Raw genomic sequence first — 18,652 nt, forward strand, 5'->3', positions numbered from 1 at the left:
GTAGTGCGTCCTCCTCACAGTGTTCAGCTAAAGCTACAGGTTAGTTTGGTGTGACCTCTGCACAGTGTTCAGCTAAAGCTACAAGTTAGTGTAGTGCGACCTCAGCACAGTGTTAAGCTAGAGCTACAAGTTAATGTAGTGCATCCTCTGAACAGTGTTCATCTAAAGCTACAAGTTAGTTTAGTGCATCCTCCTCATAGTGTTCAGCTAAAGCTACAGGTTACTTTGGTGTGACCTCTGCACAGTGTTCAGCTAAAGCTACAAGTTAGTGTAGTGCGACCTCAGCACAGTGTACAACTAAAGCTACAAGTTAATGTAGTGCGTCCTCTGCACAGTGTTCAGCTAAAGCTACAAGTTAGTGTAGTGCATCCTCCTCACAGTGTTCAGCTAAAGCTACAAGTTAGTGTAGTGCATCCTCCTCACAGTGTTCAGTTAAAACTACAAGTTAGTGTAGTACGACCTCCTCACAGTGTTCAGCTAAAGCTACAGGTTAGTTTGGTGTGACCTCTACACAGTGTTCAGCTAAAGCTACAAGTTAGTGTAGTGCGACCTCAGCACAGTATTAAACTAAAGCTACAAGTTAATGTAGTGCATCCTCTGAACAGTGTTCATCTAAAGCTACAAGTTAGTTTAGTGCATCCTCCTCATAGTGTTCAGCTAAAGCTACAGGTTACTTTGGTGTGACCTCTGCACAGTGTTCAGCTAAAGCTACAAGTTAGTGTAGTGCGACCTCAGCACAGTGTACAGCTAAAGCTACAAGTTAATGTAGTGCATCCTCTGCACAGTGTTCAGCTAAAGCTACAAGTTAGTGTAGTGCGTCCTCCTCACAGTGTTCAGCTAAAGCTACAAGTTAGTGTAGTGCATCCTCCTCACAGTGTTCAGCTAAAACTACAAGTTAGTGTAGTGCGTCCTCCTCACAGTGTTCAGCTAAAGCTACAAGTTAGTGTAGTGCATCCTCCTCACAGTGTTCAGCTAAAGCTACAAGTTAGTTTAGTGCGACCTCTGCACAGTGTTCAGCTAAAGCTACAAGTTAGTGTAGTGCGTGCTCTGAACAGTGTTCAGCTAAAGCTACAAGTTAGTGTAATGTGACCTCTGCACAGTGTTCAGCTAAAGCTACACGTTAGTGTAGTGCGTGCTCTGAACAGTGTTCAGCTAAAGTTATAAGATAGTGTAGTGCTTCCTCCTCACAGTTTTCAGCTAAAGCTACAAGTTAGTGTAGTGCGTCCTCCACACAGTGTTCAGCTAAAGCTACAGGTTAGTTTAGTGTGACCTCTGCACAGTGTTCAGCTAAAGCTACAAGTTAGTGTAGTGCGTCATCCTCTCAGTGTTCAGCTAGAACTACAAGTTAGTGTAGTGTGACCTCCTCACAGTGTTCAGCTAAAGCTACAAGTTAGTTTAGTGCGACCTCTGCACAGTGTTCAGCTAAAGCTACAAGTTAGTGTAGTACATGCTCTGAACAGTGTTCAGCTAAAACTACAAGTTAGTGTAGTGCGACCTCTGCACAGTGTTCAGCTAAAGCTACAAGTTAGTGTAGTGCGTGCTCTTAACAGTGTTCAGCTAAAGCTACAAGTTAGTGTAGTGCGTCCTCCTCACAGTGTTCAGCTACAACTACAAGTTAGTGTAGTGCGACCTCTGCACAGTGTTCAGCTAAAGCTGCCAGTTAGTTTAGTGCGACCTCTGCACAGTGTTCAGCTAAAGCTACAAGTTAATGTAGTGCGTGCTCTGAACAGTGTTCAGCTAAAACTACAAGTTAGTGTAGTGCGACCTCTGCACAGTGTTCAACTAAAGCTACAAGTTAGTGTAGTGCGACCTCTGCACAGTGTTCAACTAAAGCTACAAGTTAGTGTAGTGCTTCCTCCTCACAGTGTTCAGCTAAAGCTACTAGTTAGTGTAGTGCGTCCTCCTCACAGTGTTCAGCTAAAGCTACAAGTTAGTGTAGTGCGACCTCAGCACAGTGTTAAGCTAAAGCTACAAGTTAATGTAGTGCATCCTCTGAACAGTGTTCATCTAAAGCTACAAGTTGGTTTAGTGCATCCTCCTCATAGTGTTCAGCTAAAGCTACAGGTTACTTTGGTGTGACCTCTGCACAGTGTTCAGCTAAAGCTACAAGTTAGTGTAGTGCGACCTCAGCACAGTGTACAGCTAAAGCTACAAGTTAATGTAGTGCGTCCTCTGCACAGTGTTCAGCTAAAGCTGCAAGTTAGTGTAGTGCGTCCTCCTCACAGTGTTCAGCTAAAGCTACAAGTTAGTGTAGTGCGACCTCTGCACAGTGTTCAACTAAAGTTACAAGTTAGTGTAGTGCGACCTCTGCACAGTGTTCAGCTAAAGCTACAAGTTAGTGTAGTGCGTGCTCTGAACAGTGTTCAGCTAAAGCTACAAGTTAGTGTAGTGCTTCCTCCTCACAGTGTTCAGCTAAAGCTACAAGTTAGTGTAGTGCGTCCACCTCACAGTGTTCAGCTAAAGCTACAGGTTAGTTTAGTGTGACCTCTGCACAGTGTTCAGCTAAAGCTACAAGTTAGTGTAGTGCGTCCTCCTCACAGTGTTCAGCTAAAACTACAAGTTAGTGTAGTGCGACCTCTGCACAGTGTTCAGCTAAAGCTACAAGTTAGTTTAGTGTGACCTCTGCACAGTGCTCAGCTAAAGCTACAAGTTAGTGTAGTGTGTGCTCTGAACAGAGTTTAGCTAAAACTATAAGTTAGTGTAGTGCGACCTCTGCACAGTGTTCAGCTAAAGCTACAAGTTAGTGTAGTGCATCCTCTAAACAGTGTTCAGCTAAAGGTACAAGTTAGTGTAGTGTGTCCTCATAACAGTGTTCAGCTAAAGCTACAAGTTAGTTTAGTGTGACCTCTGTACAGTGTTCAGCTAAAGCTACAAGTTAGTGTAAGGCGTCCTCCTCACAGTGTTCAGCTAAAACTACAAGTTAATGTAGAGCATCCTCTGAACAGTGTTCATCTAAAGCTACAAGTTAGTGTAGTGCGTCCTCCTCACAGGGTTCAGCTAAAGCTACAGGTTAGTTTGGTGTGACTTCTGCACAGTGTTCAGCTAAAGCTACAAGTTAGTGTAGTGCGACCTCAGCACAGTGTTAAGCTAAAGCTACAAGTTAATGTAGTGCATCCTCTGAACAGTGTTCATCTAAAGCTACAAGTTAGTTTAGTGCATCCTCCTCATAGTGTTCAGCTAAAGCTACAGGTTACTTTGGTGTGACCTCTGCACAGTGTTCAGCTAAAGCTACAAGTTAGTGTAGTGCGACCTCAGCACAGTGAACAGCAAAAGCTACAAGTTAATGTAGTGCGTCCTCTGCACAGTGTTCAGCTAAAGCTACAAGTTAGTGTAGTGCGTCCTCCTCACAGTGTTCAGCTAAAGCTACAAGTTAGTGTAGTGCATCCTCCTCACAGTGTTCAGCTAAAACTACAAGTTAGTATAGTGCGACCTCTGCACAGTGTTCAGCTAAAGCTACAAGTTAGTGTAGTGCGACCTCTGCACAGTGTTCAGCTAAAGCTACAAGTTAGTGTAGTGTGTCCTCCTCACAGTGTTCAGCTAAAGCTACAAGTTAGTGTAGTGCGACCTCAGCACAGTGTTAAGCTAAAGCTACAAGTTAATGTAGTGCATCCTCTGAACAGTGTTCATCTAAAGCTACAAGTTAGTTTAGTGCATCCTCCTCATAGTGTTCAGCTAAAGCTACAGGTTACTTTGGTGTGACCTCTGCACAGTGTTCAGCTAAAGCTACAAGTTAGTGTAGTGCGACCTCAGCACAGTGAACAGCAAAAGCTACAAGTTAATGTAGTGCGTCCTCTGCACAGTGTTCAGCTAAAGCTACAAGTTAGTGTAGTGCGTCCTCCTCACAGTGTTCAGCTAAAGCTACAAGTTAGTGTAGTACATCCTCCTCACAGTGTTCAGCTAAAACTACAAGTTAGTATAGTGCGACCTCTGCACAGTGTTCAGCTAAAGCTACAAGTTAGTGTAGTGCGACCTCTGCACAGTGTTCAGCTAAAGCTACAAGTTAGTGTAGTGTGTCCTCCTCACAGTGTTCAGCTAAAGCTACAAGTTAGTGTAGTGCATCCTCCTCACAGTGTTCAGCTAAAACTACAAGTTAGTGTAGTGCAACCTCTGCACAGTGTTCAGCTAAAGCTACAAGTTAGTTTAGTGCGACCTCTGCACAGTGTTCAGCTAAAGCTACAAGTTAATGTAGTGCGTGCTCTGAACAGTGTTCAGCTAAAGCTACAAGTTAGTGTAGTGTGTCCTCTGAACAGTGTTCATCTAAAGCTACAATTTAGTGTAGTGCATCCTCCTCACAGTGTTCAACTAAAGCTACAAGTTAGTGTAGTGCTTCCTCCTCACAGTGTTCAGCTAAAGCTACTAGTTAGTGTAGTGCGTCCTCCTCACAGTGTTCAGCTAAAGCTACAGGTTAGTTTAGTGTGACCTCTGCACAGTGTTCAGCTAAAGCTACAAGTTAGTGTAGTGCGTCCTCCTCACAGTGTTTAGCTAAAATTACAAGTTAGTGTAGTGTGACCTCCTCACAGTGTTCAGCTAAAGCTACAAGTTAGTTTAGTGCGACCTCTGCACAGTGTTCAGCTAAAGCTACAAGTTAGTGTAGTGCATGCTCTGAACAGTGTTCAGCTAAAACTACAAGTTAGTGTAGTGCGACCTCTGCACAGTGTTCAACTAAAGCTACAAGTTAGTGTAGTGCGACCTCTGCACAGTGTTCAGCTAAAGCTACAAGTTAGTGTAGTGCGTGCTCTGAACAGTGTTCAGCTAAAGCTAAAAGTTAGTGTAGTGCTTCCTCCTCACAGTGTTCAGCTAAAGCTACAAGTTAGTGTAGTGCGTCCACCTCACAGTGTTCAACTAAAGCTACAGGTTAGTTTAGTGTGACCTCTGCACAGTGTTCAGCTAAAGCTACAAGTTAGTGTAGTGCGTCCTCCTCACAGTGTTCAGCTAAAACTACAAGTTAGTGTAGTGCGACCTCTGCACAGTGTTCAGCTAAAGCTACAATTAGTTTAGTGTGACCTCTGCACAGTGTTCAGCTAAAGCTACAAGTTAGTGTAGTGTGTGCTCTGAACAGAGTTCAGCTAAAACTATAAGTTAGTGTAGTGCGACCTCTGCACAGTGTTCAGCTAAAGCTACAAGTTAGTGTAGTGCATCCTCTAAACAGTGTTCAGCTAAAGGTACAAGTTAGTGGAGTGTGTCCTCATAACAGTGTTCAGCTAAAGCTACAAGTTAGTTTAGTGTGACCTCTGTACAGTGTTCAGCTAAAGCTACAAGTTAGTGTAAGGCGTCCTCCTCACAGTGTTCAGCTAAAGCTACAAGTTAGTGTAGTGCGTCCTCCTTACAGTGTTCAGCAAAAACTACAAGTTAGTGTAGTGCGACCTCTGCACAGTGTTCAGCTAAAGCTACAAGTTAGTTTAGTGCGACCTCTGCACAGTGTTCAGCTAAAGCTACAAGTTAGTGTAGTGCGTGCTCTGAACAGTGTTCAGCTAAAGCTACAAGTTAGTGTAGTGCATGCTCTGAACAGTGTTCAGCTAAAGCTACAAGTTAGTGTAGTGTGACCTCTGCACAGTGTTCAGCTAAAGCTACAAGTTAGTGTAGTGCGTGCTCTGAACAGTGTTCAGCTAAAGCTACAAGTTAGTGTAGTGCTTCCTCCTCACAGTTTTCAGCTAAAGCTACAAGTTAGTGTAGTGCGTTCTCCTCACAGTGTTCAGCTAAAGCTACAAGTTAGTGTAGTGCGTGCTCTGAACAGTGTTCAGCTAAAGCTACAAGTTAGTGTAGTGCGTCCTCCTCACAGTGTTCAGCTAAAACTACAAGTTAGTGTAGTGCGACCTCTGCACAGTGTTCATCTAAAGCTACAAATTAGTTTAGTGCGACCTCTGCACAGTGTTCAGCTAAAGCTACAAGTTAATGTAGTGCGTGCTCTGAACAGTGTTCAGCTAAAACTATAAGTTAGTGTAGTGCGACCTCTGCACAGTGTTCAGCTAAAGCTACAAGTTAGTGTAGTGCATCCTCCTCACAGTGTTCAGCTAAAGCTACAAGTTAGTGTAGTGCGTCCTCCTCACAGTGTTCAGCTAAAACTACAAGTTAGTGTAGTGAGACCTCTGCACAGTGTTCAGCTAAAGCTACAAGTTAGTGTAGTGCGTCCTCCTCACAGTGTTTAGCTAAAGCTACAAGTTAGTGTAGTGCGTCCTCCTCACAGTGTTCAGCAAAAACTACAAGTTAGTGTAGTGCGACCTCTGCACAGTGTTCAGCTAAAGCTACAAGTTAGTTTAGTGCGACCTCTGCACAGTGTTCAGCTAAAGCTACAAGTTAGTGTAGTGCATGCTCTGAACAGTGTTCAGCTAAAGCTACAAGTTAGTGTAGTGCGTGCTCTGAACAGTGTTCAGCTAAAGCTACAAGTTAGTGTAGTGTGACCTCTGCACAGTGTTCAGCTAAAGCTACAAGTTAGTGTAGTGCGTGCTCTGAACAGTGTTCAGCTAAAGCTACAAGTTAGTGTAGTGCTTCCTCCTCACAGTTTTCAGCTAAAGCTACAAGTTAGTGTAGTGCGTTCTCCTCACAGTGTTCAGCTAAAGCTACAGGTTAGTTTAGTGTGACCTCTGCACAGTGTTCAGCTAAAGCTACAAGTTAGTGTAGTGCGTCCTCCTCACAGTGTTCAGCTAGAACTACAAGTTAGTGTAGTGTGATCTCCTCACAGTGTTCAGCTAAAGCTACAAGTTAGTTTAGTGCGACCTCTGCACAGTGTTCAGCTAAAGCTACAAGTTAGTGTAGTGCATGCTCTGAACAGTGTTCAGCTAAAACTACAAGGTAGTGTAGTGCGACCTCTGCACAGTGTTCAGCTAAAGCTACAAGATAGTGTAATGCGTCCTCTGAACAGTGTTCAGCTAAAGCTACAAGTTAGTGTAGTGCGTGCTCTGAACAGTGTTCAGCTAAAGCTACAAGTTAGTGTAGTGCGTCCTCCTCACAGTGTTCAGCTAAAACTACAAGTTAGTGTAGTGCGACCTCTGCACAGTGTTCATCTAAAGCTACAAATTAGTTTAGTGCGACCTCTGCACAGTGTTCAGCTAAAGCTACAAGTTAATGTAGTGCGTGCTCTGAACAGTGTTCAGCTAAAACTATAAGTTAGTGTAGTGCGACCTCTGCACAGTGTTCAGCTAAAGCTACAAGTTAGTGTAGTGCATCCTCCTCACAGTGTTCAGCTAAAGCTACAAGTTTGTGTAGTGCGTCCTCCTCACAGTGTTCAGCTAAAACTACAAGTTAGTGTAGTGAGACCTCTGCACAGTGTTCAGCTAAAGCTACAAGTTAGTGTAGTGCGTCCTCCTCACAGTGTTTAGCTAAAGCTACAAGTTAGTGTAGTGCGTCCTCCTCACAGTGTTCAGCAAAAACTACAAGTTAGTGTAGTGCGACCTCTGCACAGTGTTCAGCTAAAGCTACAAGTTAGTTTAGTGCGACCTCTGCACAGTGTTCAGCTAAAGCTACAAGTTAGTGTAGTGCATGCTCTGAACAGTGTTCAGCTAAAGCTACAAGTTAGTGTAGTGCGTGCTCTGAACAGTGTTCAGCTAAAGCTACAAGTTAGTGTAGTGTGACCTCTGCACAGTGTTCAGCTAAAGCTACAAGTTAGTGTAGTGCGTGCTCTGATTAGTGTTCAGCTAAAACTATAAGTTAGTGTAGTGCATCCTCCTCACAGTGTTCAGCTAAAACTACAAGTTAGTGTAGTGCGACCTCTGCACAGTGTTCAGCTAAAGCTACAGGTTAGTTTAGTGTGACCTCTGCACAGTGTTCAGCTAAAGCTACAAGTTAGTGTAGTGTGTCCTCCTCACAGTGTTCAGCTAGAACTACAAGTTAGTGTAGTGTGACCTCCTCACAGTGTTCAGCTAAAGCTACAAGTTAGTTTAGTGCGACCTCTGCACAGTGTTAAGCTAAAGCTACAAGTTAGTGTAGTGCATGCTCTGAACAGTGTTCAGCTAAAACTAAAAGTTAGTGTAGTGCGACCTCTGCACAGTGTTCAGCTAAAGCTACAAGTTAGTGTAGTGCGTGCTCTGAACAGTGTTCAGCTAAAGCTACAAGTTAGTGTAGTGCGTCCTCCTCACAGTGTTCAGCTAAAACTACAAGTTAGTGTAGTGCGACCTCTGCACAGTGTTCAGCTAAAGCTACAAGTTAGTGTAGTGCGTGCTCTGAACAGTGTTCAGCTAAAGCTACAAGTTAGTGTAGTGCGTCCTCCTCACAGTGTTCAGCTAAAACTACAAGTTAGTGTAGTGCGACCTCTGCACAGTGTTCAGCTAAAGCTACAAGTTAGTTTAGTGCGACCTCTGCACAGTGTTCAGCTAAAGCTACAAGTTAATGTAGTGCGTGCTCTGAACAGTGTTCAGCTAAAACTATAAGTTAGTGTAGTGCAACCACTGCACAGTGTTCAGCTAAAGCTACAAGTTAGTGTAGTGCATCCTCCTTACAGTGTTCAGCTAAAGCTACAAGTTAGTGTAGTGCATCCTCCTCACAGTGTTCAGCTAAAACTACAAGTTAGTGTAGTGCGACCTCTGCACAGTGTTCAGCTAAAGCTACAAGTTAGTGTAGTGTCCTCCTCACAGTGTTCAGCTAAAACTACAAGTTAGTGCAGTGCGACCTCTGCACAGTGTTCAGCTAAAGCTACAAGTTAGTGTAGTGTGTGCTCTGAACAGTGTTCAGCTAAAACTACAAGTTAGTGTAGTGCGACCTCTGCACAGTGTTCAGCTAAAGCTACAAGTTAGTGTAGTGTGTCCTCCTCACAGTGTTCAGCTAAAGCTACAAGTTAGTGTAGTGCGTCCTCCTCACAGTGTTCAGCTAAAACTACAAGTTAGTGTAGTGCGACCTCTGCACAGTGTTCAGCTAAAGCTACAAGTTAGTTTAGTGCGACCTCTGCACAGTGTTCAGCTAAAGCTACAAGTTAGTGTAGTGCGTGCTCTGAACAGTGTTCAGCTAAAGCTACAAGTTAGTGTAGTGTGTCCTCTGAACAGTGTTCATCTAAAGCTACAAGTTAGTGTAGTGCATCATCCTCACAGTGTTCAGCTAAAGCTACAAGTTAGTGTAGTGTGTCCTCCTCACAGTGTTCAGCTAAAGCTACAGGTTAGTTTGGTGTGACCTCTGCACAGTGTTCAGCTAAAGCTACAAGTTAGTGTAGTGCGACCTCAGCACAGTATACAGCTAAAGATACAAGTTAATGTAGTGCGTCCTCTGCACAGTGTTCAGCTAAAGCTACAAGTTAGTGTAGTGCGTCCTCCTCACAGTGTTCACCTAAAGCTACAAGTTAGTGTAGTGCATCCTCCTCACAGTGTTCAGCTAAAACTACAAGTTAGTGTAGTGCGACCTCTGCACAGTGTTCAGCTAAAGCTACAAGTTAGTTTACTGCGACCTCTGCACAGTGTTCAGCTAAAGCTACAAGTTAGTGTAGTGCGTGCTCTGAACAGTGTTCAGCTAAAGCTACAAGTTAGTGTAGTGTGTCCTCTGAACAGTGTTCATCTAAAGCTACAAGTTAGTGTAGTGCATCCTCCTCACAGTGTTCAGCTAAAGCTACAACTTAGTGTGGTGTGACCTCAGCACAGTGTACAGCTAAAGCTGCAAGTTAATGTAGTGCGTCCTCTGCACAGTGTTCAGATAAAGCTACAAGTTAGTGTAGTGCATCCTCCTCACAGTGTTCAGCTAAAACTACAAGTTAGTGTAGTGCGACCTCGGCACAGTGTTCAACTAAAGCTACAAGTTAGTGTAGTGCATGCTCTGAACAGTGTTCAGCTAAAACTACAAGTTAGTGTAGTGCGACCTCTGCACAGTGTTCAGCTAAAGCTACAAGTTAGTGTAGTGCGACCTCTGCACAGTGTTCAGCTAAAGCTACAAGTTAGTGTAGTGCATGCTCTGAACAGTGTTCAGCTAAAACTACAAGTTAGTGTAGTGCGACCTCTGCACAGTGTTCAGCTAAAGCTACAAGTTAGTGTAGTGCGTGCTCTGAACAGTGTTCAGCTAAAGCTACAAGTTAGTGTAGTGCGTCCTCCTCACAGTGTTCAGCTAAAACTACAAGTTAGTGTAGTGCGACCTCTGCACAGTTTTCAGCTAAAGCTAAAAGTTAGTTTAGTGCGACCTCTGCACAGTGTTCAGCTAAAGCTACAAGTTAATGTAGTGCGTGCTCTGAACAGTGTTCAGCTAAAACTACAAGTTAGTGTAGTGCGACCTCTGCACAGTGTTCAGCTAAAGCTACAAGTTAGTGTAGTGCATCCTCCTCACAGAGTTCAGCTAAAGCTACAAGTTAGTGTAGTGCTTCTTACTCACAGTGTTCAGCTAAAACTACAAGTTAGTGTAGTGAGACCTCTGCACAGTGTTCAGCTAAAGCTACAAGTTAGTGTAGTGCGTGCTCTGAACAGTATTCAGCTAAAACTACAAGTTAGTGTAGTGCGACCTCGGCACAGTGTTCAGCTAAAGCTACAAGTTAGTGTAGTGCGTGCTCTGAATAGTATTCAGCTAAAACTACAAGTTAGTGTAGTGCGACCTCTGCACAGTGTTCAGCTAAAGCTACAAGTTAGTGTAGTGTGTCCTCCTCACAGTGTTCAGCTAAAGCTACAAGTTAGTGTAGTGCATCCTCCTCACAGTGTTCAGCTAAAACTACAAGTTAGTGTAGTGCAACCTCTGCACAGTGTTCAGCTAAAGCTACAAGTTAGTTTAGTGCGACCTCTGCACAGTGTTCAGCTAAAGCTACAAGTTAATGTAGTGCGTGCTCTGAACAGTGTTCAGCTAAAGCTACAAGTTAGTGTAGTGTGTCCTCTGAACAGTGTTCATCTAAAGCTACAATTTAGTGTAGTGCTTCCTCCTCACAGTGTTCAACTAAAGCTACAAGTTAGTGTAGTGCTTCCTCCTCACAGTGTTCAGCTAAAGCTACAGGTTAGTTTAGTGTGACCTCTGCACAGTGTTCAGCTAAAGCTACAAGTTAGTGTAGTGCGTCCTCCTCACAGTGTTTAGCTAAAATTACAAGTTAGTGTAGTGTGACCTCCTCACAGTGTTCAGCTAAAGCTACAAGTTAGTTTAGTGCGACCTCTGCACAGTGTTCAGCTAAAGCTACAAGTTAGTGTAGTGCATGCTCTGAACAGTGTTCAGCTAAAACTACAAGTTAGTGTAGTGCGACCTCTGCACAGTGTTCAACTAAAGCTACAAGTTAGTGTAGTGCGACCTCTGCACAGTGTTCAGCTAAAGCTACAAGTTAGTGTAGTGCGTGCTCTGAACAGTGTTCAGCTAAAGCTAAAAGTTAGTGTAGTGCTTCCTCCTCACAGTGTTCAGCTAAAGCTACAAGTTAGTGTAGTGCGTCCACCTCACAGTGTTCAACTAAAGCTACAGGTTAGTTTAGTGTGACCTCTGCACAGTGTTCAGCTAAAGCTACAAGTTAGTTTAGTGTGACCTCTGCACAGTGTTCAGCTAAAGCTACAAGTTAGTGTAGTGTGTGCTCTGAACAGAGTTCAGCTAAAACTATAAGTTAGTGTAGTGCGACCTCTGCACAGTGTTCAGCTAAAGCTACAAGTTAGTGTAGTGCATCCTCTAAACAGTGTTCAGCTAAAGGTACAAGTTAGTGGAGTGTGTCCTCATAACAGTGTTCAGCTAAAGCTACAAGTTAGTTTAGTGTGACCTCTGTACAGTGTTCAGCTAAAGCTACAAGTTAGTGTAAGGCGTCCTCCTCACAGTGTTCAGCTAAAACTACAAGTTAATGTAGAGCATCCTCTGAACAGTGTTCATCTAAAGTTACAAGTTAGTGTAGTGCGTCCTCCTCACAGTGTTCAGCTAAAGCTACAGGTTAGTTTGGTGTGACCTCTGCACAGTGTTCAGCTAAAGCTACAAGTTAGTGTAGTGCGACCTCAGCACAGTGTTAAGCTAGAGCTACAAGTTAATGTAGTGCATCCTCTGAACAGTGTTCATCTAAAGCTACAAGTTAGTTTAGTGCATCCTCCTCATAGTGTTCAGCTAAAGCTACAGGTTACTTTGGTGTGACCTCTGCACAGTGTTCAGCTAAAGCTACAAGTTAGTGTAGTGCGACCTCAGCACAGTGTACAGCTAAAGCTACAAGTTAATGTAGTGCGTCCTCTGCACAGTGTTCAGCTAAAGCTACAAGTTAGTGTAGTGCGTCCTCCTCACAGTGTTCAGCTAAAGCTACAAGTTAGTGTAGTGCATCCTCCTCACAGTGTTCAGCTAAAACTACAAGTTAGTGTAGTGCGACCTCTGCACAGTGTTCAGCTAAAGCTACAAGTTAGTTTAGTGCGACCTCTGCACAGTATTCAGCTAAAGCTACAAGTTAGTGTAGTGCGTGCTCTGAACAGTGTTCAGCTAAAGCTACAAGTTAGTGTAATGTGACCTCTGCACAGTGTTCAGCTAAAGCTACAAGTTAGTGCAGTGCGTGCTCTGAACAGTGTTCAGCTAAAGTTACAAGTTAGTGTAGTGCTTCCTCCTCACAGTATTCAGCTAAAGCTACAAGTTAGTGTAGTGCGTCCTCCTTACAGTGTTCAGCTAAAGCTACAGGTTAGTTTAGTGTGACCTCTGCACAGTGTTCAGCTAAAGCTACAAGTTAGTGTAGTGCGTTATCCTCACCGTGTTCAGCTAGAACTACAAGTTAGTGTAGTGTGACCTCCTCACAGTGTTCAGCTAAAGCTACAAGTTAGTTTAGTGCGACCTCTGCACAGTGTTCAGCTAAAGCTACAAGTTAGTGTAGTGCGTGCTCTGAACAGTGTTCAGCTAAAGCTACAAGTTAGTGTAGTGTGTCCTCTGAACAGTGTTCATCTAAAGCTACAAGTTAGTGTAGTGCATCCTCCTCACAGTGTTCAGCTAAAGCTACAAGTTAGTGTAGTGTGACCTCTGCACAATGTTCAGCTAAAGCTGCAAGTTAGTTTAGTGCGACCTCTGCACAGTGTTCAGCTAAAGCTACAAGTTAATGTAGTGCGTGCTCTGAACAGTGTTCAGCTAAAACTACAAGTTAGTGTAGTGCGACCTCTGCACAGTGTTCAACTAAAGCTACAAGTTAGTGTAGTGCGACCTCTGCACAGTGTTCAACTAAAGCTACAAGTTAATGTAGTGCGTGCTCTGAACAGTGTTCAGCTAAAACTACAAGTTAGTGTAGTGCGACCTCTGCACAGTGTTCAACTAAAGCTACAAGTTAGTGTAGTGCGACCTCAGCACAGAGTTAAGCTAAAGCTACAAGTTAATGTAGTGCATCCTCTGAACAGTGTTCATCTAAAGCTACAAGTTAGTTTAGTGCATCCTACTTATAGTGTTCAGCTAAAGCTACAGGTTACTTTGGTGTGACCTCTGCACAGTGTTCAGCTAAAGCTACAAGTTAGTGTAGTGCGACCTCAGCACAGTGTACAGCTAAAGCTACAAGTTAATGTAGTGCGTCCTCTGCACAGTGTTCAGCTAAAGCTACAAGTTAGTGTAGTGCGTCCTCCTCACAGTGTTCAGCTAAAGCTACAAGTTAGTGTAGTGCATCCTCCTCACAGTGTTCAGCTAAAACTACAAGTTAGTATAGTGCGACCTCTGCACAGTGTTTAGCTAAAGCTACAAGTTAGTTTAGTGCGACCTCTGCACAGTGTTCAGCTAAAGCTACAAGTTAGTGTAGTGCGTGCTCTGAACAGTGTTCAGCTAAAGCTACATGTTAGTGTAGTGCATGCTCTGAACAGTGTTCAGCTAAAGTTACAAGATAGTGTAGTGCTTCCTCCTCACAGTTTTCAGCTAAAGCTACAAGTTAGTGTAGTGCGTCCTCCTCACAGTGTTCAGCTAAAGCTACAGGTTAGTTTAGTGTGACCTCTGCACAGTGTTCAGCTAAAGCTACAAGTTAGTGTAGTGCGTCATCCTCACCGTGTTCAGCTAGAACTACAAGTTAGTGTAGTGTGACCTCCTCACAGTGTTCAGCTAAAGCTACAAGTTAGTTTAGTGCGACCTCTGCACAGTGTTCAGCTAAAGTTACAAGTTAGTGTAGTGCATGCTCTGAACAGTGTTCAGCTAAAACTACAAGTTAGTGTAGTGCGACCTCTGCACAGTGTTCCGCTAAAGCTACAAGTTAGTGTAGTGCGTGCTCTGAACAGTGTTCAGCTAAAGCTACAAGTTAGTGTAGTGCATCCTCCTCACAGTGTTCAGCTAAAACTACAAGTTAGTGTAGTGCGACCTCTGCACAGTGTTCAGCTAAAGCTGCAAGTTAGTTTAGTGCGACCTCTGCACAGTGTTCAGCTAAAGCTACAAGTTAATGTAGTGCGTGCTCTGCACAGTGTTCAGCTAAAACTACAAGTTAGTGTAGTGCGACCTCTGCACAGTGTTCAACTAAAGCTACAAGTTAGTGTAGTGCGAACTCTGCACAGTGTTCAACTAAAGCTACAAGTTAGTGTAGTGCTTCCTCCTCACAGTGTTCAGCTAAAGTTACTAGTTAGTGTAGTGCGTCCTCCTCACAGTGTTCAGCTAAAGCTACAGGTTAGTTTAGTGTGACATCTGCACAGTGTTCAGCTAAAGCTACAAGTTAGTGTAGTGCGTCCTCCTCACAGTGTTTAGCTAAAACTACAAGTTAGTGTAGTGTGACCTCCTCACAGTGTTCAGCTAAAGCTACAAGTTAGATTAATGCGACCTCTGCACAGTGTTCAGCTAAAGCTACAAGTTAGTGTAGTGCATGCTCTGAACAGTGTTCAGCTAAAACTACAAGTTAGTGTAGTGCGACCTCTGCACAGTGTTCAACTAAAGCTACAAGTTAGTGTAGTGCGACCTTTGCACAGTGTTCAGCTAAAGCTACAAGTTAGTGTAGTGCGTGCTCTGAACAGTGTTCAGCTAAAGCTACAAGTTAGTGTAGTGCTTCCTCCTCACAGTGTTCAGCTAAAGCTACAAGTTAGTGTAGTGCGTCCACCTCACAGTGTTCAGCTAAAGCTACAGGTTAGTTTAGTGTGACCTCTGCACAGTGTTCAGCTAAAGCTACAAGTTAGTGTAGTGCGTCCTCCTCACAGTGTTCAGCTAAAACTACAAGTTAGTGTAGTGCGACCTCTGCACAGTGTTCAGCTAAAACTACAAGTTAGTGTAGTGCGACCTCTGCACAGTGTTCAACTTAAGCTACAAGTTAGTGTAGTGCGACTTCTGCACAGTGTTCAACTAAAGCTACAAGTTAGTGTAGTTCTTCCTCCTCACAGTGTTCAGCTAAAGCTACAAGTTAGTGTAGTGTGACCTCCTCACAGTGTTCAGCTAAAGCTACAAGTTAGTTTAGTGCAACCTCTGCACAGTGTTCAGCTAAAGCTACAAGTTAGTGTAGTGCATGCTCTGAACAGTGTTCAGCTAAAACTACAAGTTAGTGTAGTGCGACCTCTGCACAGTGTTCAACTAAAGCTACAAGTTAGTGTAGTGCGACCTTTGCACAGTGTTCAGCTAAAGCTACAAGTTAGTGTAGTACGTGCTCTGAACAGTGTTCAGCTAAAGCTACAAGTTAGTGTAGTGCGTCCACCTCACAGTGTTCAGCTAAAGCTACAGGTTAGTTTAGTGTGACCTCTGCACAGTGTTCAGCTAAAGCTACAAGTTAGTGTAGTGCGTCCTCCTCACAGTGTTCAGCTAAAACTACAAGTTAGTGTAGTGCGACCTCTGCACAGTGTTCAGCTAAAACTACAAGTTAGTGTAGTGCGACCTCTGCACAGTGTTCAACTAAAGCTACAAGTTAGTGTAGTGCGACCTCTGCACAGTGTTCAACCAAAGCTACAAGTTAATGTAGTTCTTCCTCCTCACAGTGTTCAGCTAAAGCTACTAGTTAGTGTAGTGCGTCCTCCTCACAGTGTTCAGCTAAAGCTACAGGTTAGTTTAGTGTGACATCTGCACAGTGTTCAGCTAAAGCTACAAGTTAGTGTAGTGCGTTCTCCTCACAGTGTTTAGCTAAAACTACAAGTTAGTGTAGTGTGACCTCCTCACAGTGTTCAGCTAAAGCTACAAGTTAGATTAATGCGACCTCTGCACAGTGTTCAGCTAAAGCTACAAGTTAGTGTAGTGCATGCTCTGAACAGTGTTCAGCTAAAACTACAAGTTAGTGTAGTGCGACCTCTGCACAGTGTTCAACTAAAGCTACAAGTTAGTGTAGTGCGACCTTTGCACAGTGTTCAGCTAAAGCTACAAGTTAGTGTAGTGCGTGCTCTGAACAGTGTTCAGCTAAAGCTACAAGTTAGTGTAGTGCTTCCTCCTCACAGTGTTCAGCTAAAGCTACAAGTTAGTGTAGTGCGTCCACCTCACAGTGTTCAGCTAAAGCTACAGGTTAGTTTAGTGTGACCTCTGCACAGTGTTCAGCTAAAGCTACAAGTTAGTGTACTGCGTCCTCCTCACAGTGTTCAGCTAAAACTACAAGTTAGTGTAGTGCGACCTCTGCACAGTGTTCAGCTAAAGCTACAAGTTAGTGTAGTGCGACCTCTGCACAGTGTTCAACTAAAGCTACAAGTTAGTGTAGTGCGACCTCTGCACAGTGTTCAACTAAAGCTACAAGTTAGTGTAGTTCTTCCTCCTCACAGTGTTCAGCTAAAGCTACTAGTTAGTGTAGTGCGTCCTCCTCACAGTGTTCAGCTAAAGCTACAGGTTAGTTTAGTGTGACATCTGCACAGTGTTCAGCTAAAGCTACAAGTTAGTGTAGTGCGTCCTCCTCACAGTGTTTAGCTAAAACTACAAGTTAGTGTAGTGTGACCTCCTCACAGTGTTCAGCTAAAGCTACAAGTTAGTTTAGTGCGACCTCTGCACAGTGTTCAGCTAAAGCTACAAGTTAGTGTAGTGCATGCTCTGAACAGTGTTCAGCTAAAACTACAAGTTAGTGTAGTGCGACCTCTGCACAGTGTTCAACTAAAGCTACAAGTTAGTGTAGTGCGTGCTCCGAACAGTGTTCAGCTAAAGCTACAAGTTAGTGTAGTGCTTCCTCCTCACAGTGTTCAGCTAAAGCTACAAGTTAGTGTAGTGCGTCCACCTCACAGTGTTCAGCTAAAGCTACAGGTTAGTTTAGTGTGACCTCTGCACAGTGTTCAGCTAAAGCTACAAGTTAGTGTAGTGCGTCCTCCTCACAGTGTTCAGCTAAAACTACAAGTTAGTGTAGTGCGACCTCTGCACAGTGTTCAGCTAAAGCTACAAGTTAGTTTAGTGTGACCTCTGCACAGTGTTCAGCTAAAGCTACAAGTTAGTGTAGTGTGTGCTCTGAACAGAGTTCAGCTAAAACTATATGTTTGTGTAGTGCAACCTCTGCATAGTGTTCAACTAAAGCTACAAGTTAGTGTAGTGCATCCTCTAAACAGTGTTCAGCTAAAGCTACAAGTTAGTGTAGTGTGTCCTCATAACAGTGTTCAGCTAAAGCTACAAGTTAGTTTAGTGTGACCTCTGTACAGTGTTCAGCTAAAGCAACAAGTTAGTGTAGTGCGTCCTCCTCACAGTGTTCAGCTAAAACTACAAGTCAGTGTAGTGTGACCCCAGCACAGTGTTCAGCTAAAGCTTCAAGTTAATGTAGTGCATCCTCTGAACAGTGTTCATCTAAAGCTACAAGTTAGTGTAGTGCGTCCTCCTCACAGTGTTCAGCTAAAACTACAAGTTATTGTAGTGCGACCTCTGCACAATGTTCAGCTAAAGCTACAAGTTAGTGTAGTGCGTCCTCTTAACAGTGTTTAGCTAAAGCTACAAGTTAGTGTAGTGCGACCTTTGCACAGTGTTCAGCTAAAGCTACAAGTTAGTTTAGTGTAACCTCTGCACAGTGTTCAGCTAAAGCTACAAGTTAATGTAGTGCGTGCTCTGTACAGTGTTCAGCTAAAACTACAAGTTAGTGTAGTGCGACCTCTGCACAGTGTTCAGCTAAAGCTACAAGTTAGTGTAGTGCGTTCTCCTCACAGTGTTCAGCTAAAACTAAAAGTTAGTGTAATGAGACCTCTGCACAGTGTTCAGCTAAAGCTACAAGTTAGTTTAGTGCGACCTCTGCACAGTTTTCAGCTAAAGCTACAAGTTAGTGTAGTGCATGCTCTGAACAGTGTTTAGCTAAAACTACAAGTTAGTGTAGTGCGATCTCTGCACAGTGTTCAGCTAAAGCTACAAGTTAGTGTAGTGCGTCCTCCTCACAGTGTTCAGCTAAAGCTACAAGTTAGTGTAGTGCGACCTCTGCACAGTGTTCAGCTAAAGCTACAAGTTAGTGTATTGCGTGCTCTGAACAGTGTTCAGCTAAAGCTACAAGTTAGTGTAGTGTGTCCTCTGAACAGTGTTCATCTAAAGCTACAAGTTAGTGTAGTGCTTCCTCCTCACAGTGTTCAGCTAAAGCTACAAGTTAGTGTAGTGCGTCCTCCTCACAGTGTTCAGCTAAAGCTACAAGTTAGTGTAGTGCATCCTCTAAACAGTGTTCAGCTAAAGCTACAAGTTAGTGTAGTGTGTCCTCATAACAGTGTTCAGCTAAAGCTACAAGTTAGTTTAGTGTGACCTCTGTACAGTGTTCAGCTAAAGCTACAAGTTAGTGTAGTGCGTCCTCCTCACAGTGTTCATCTAAAACTACAAGTCAGTGTAGTGTGACCTCAGCACAGTGTTCAGCTAAAGCTTCAAGTTAGTGTAGTGCGTCCTCTTAACAGTGTTTAGCTAAAGCTACAAATTAGTGTAGTGCGACCTCCTCACAGTGTTCAGCTAAAACTACAAGTTATTGTAGTGCGACCTCTGCACAGTGTTC

Source organism: Aquarana catesbeiana, linkage group LG13 (genome assembly GCF_042186555.1).
Source record: "Aquarana catesbeiana isolate 2022-GZ linkage group LG13, ASM4218655v1, whole genome shotgun sequence".
NCBI lineage: Eukaryota > Metazoa > Chordata > Amphibia > Anura > Ranidae > Aquarana > Aquarana catesbeiana.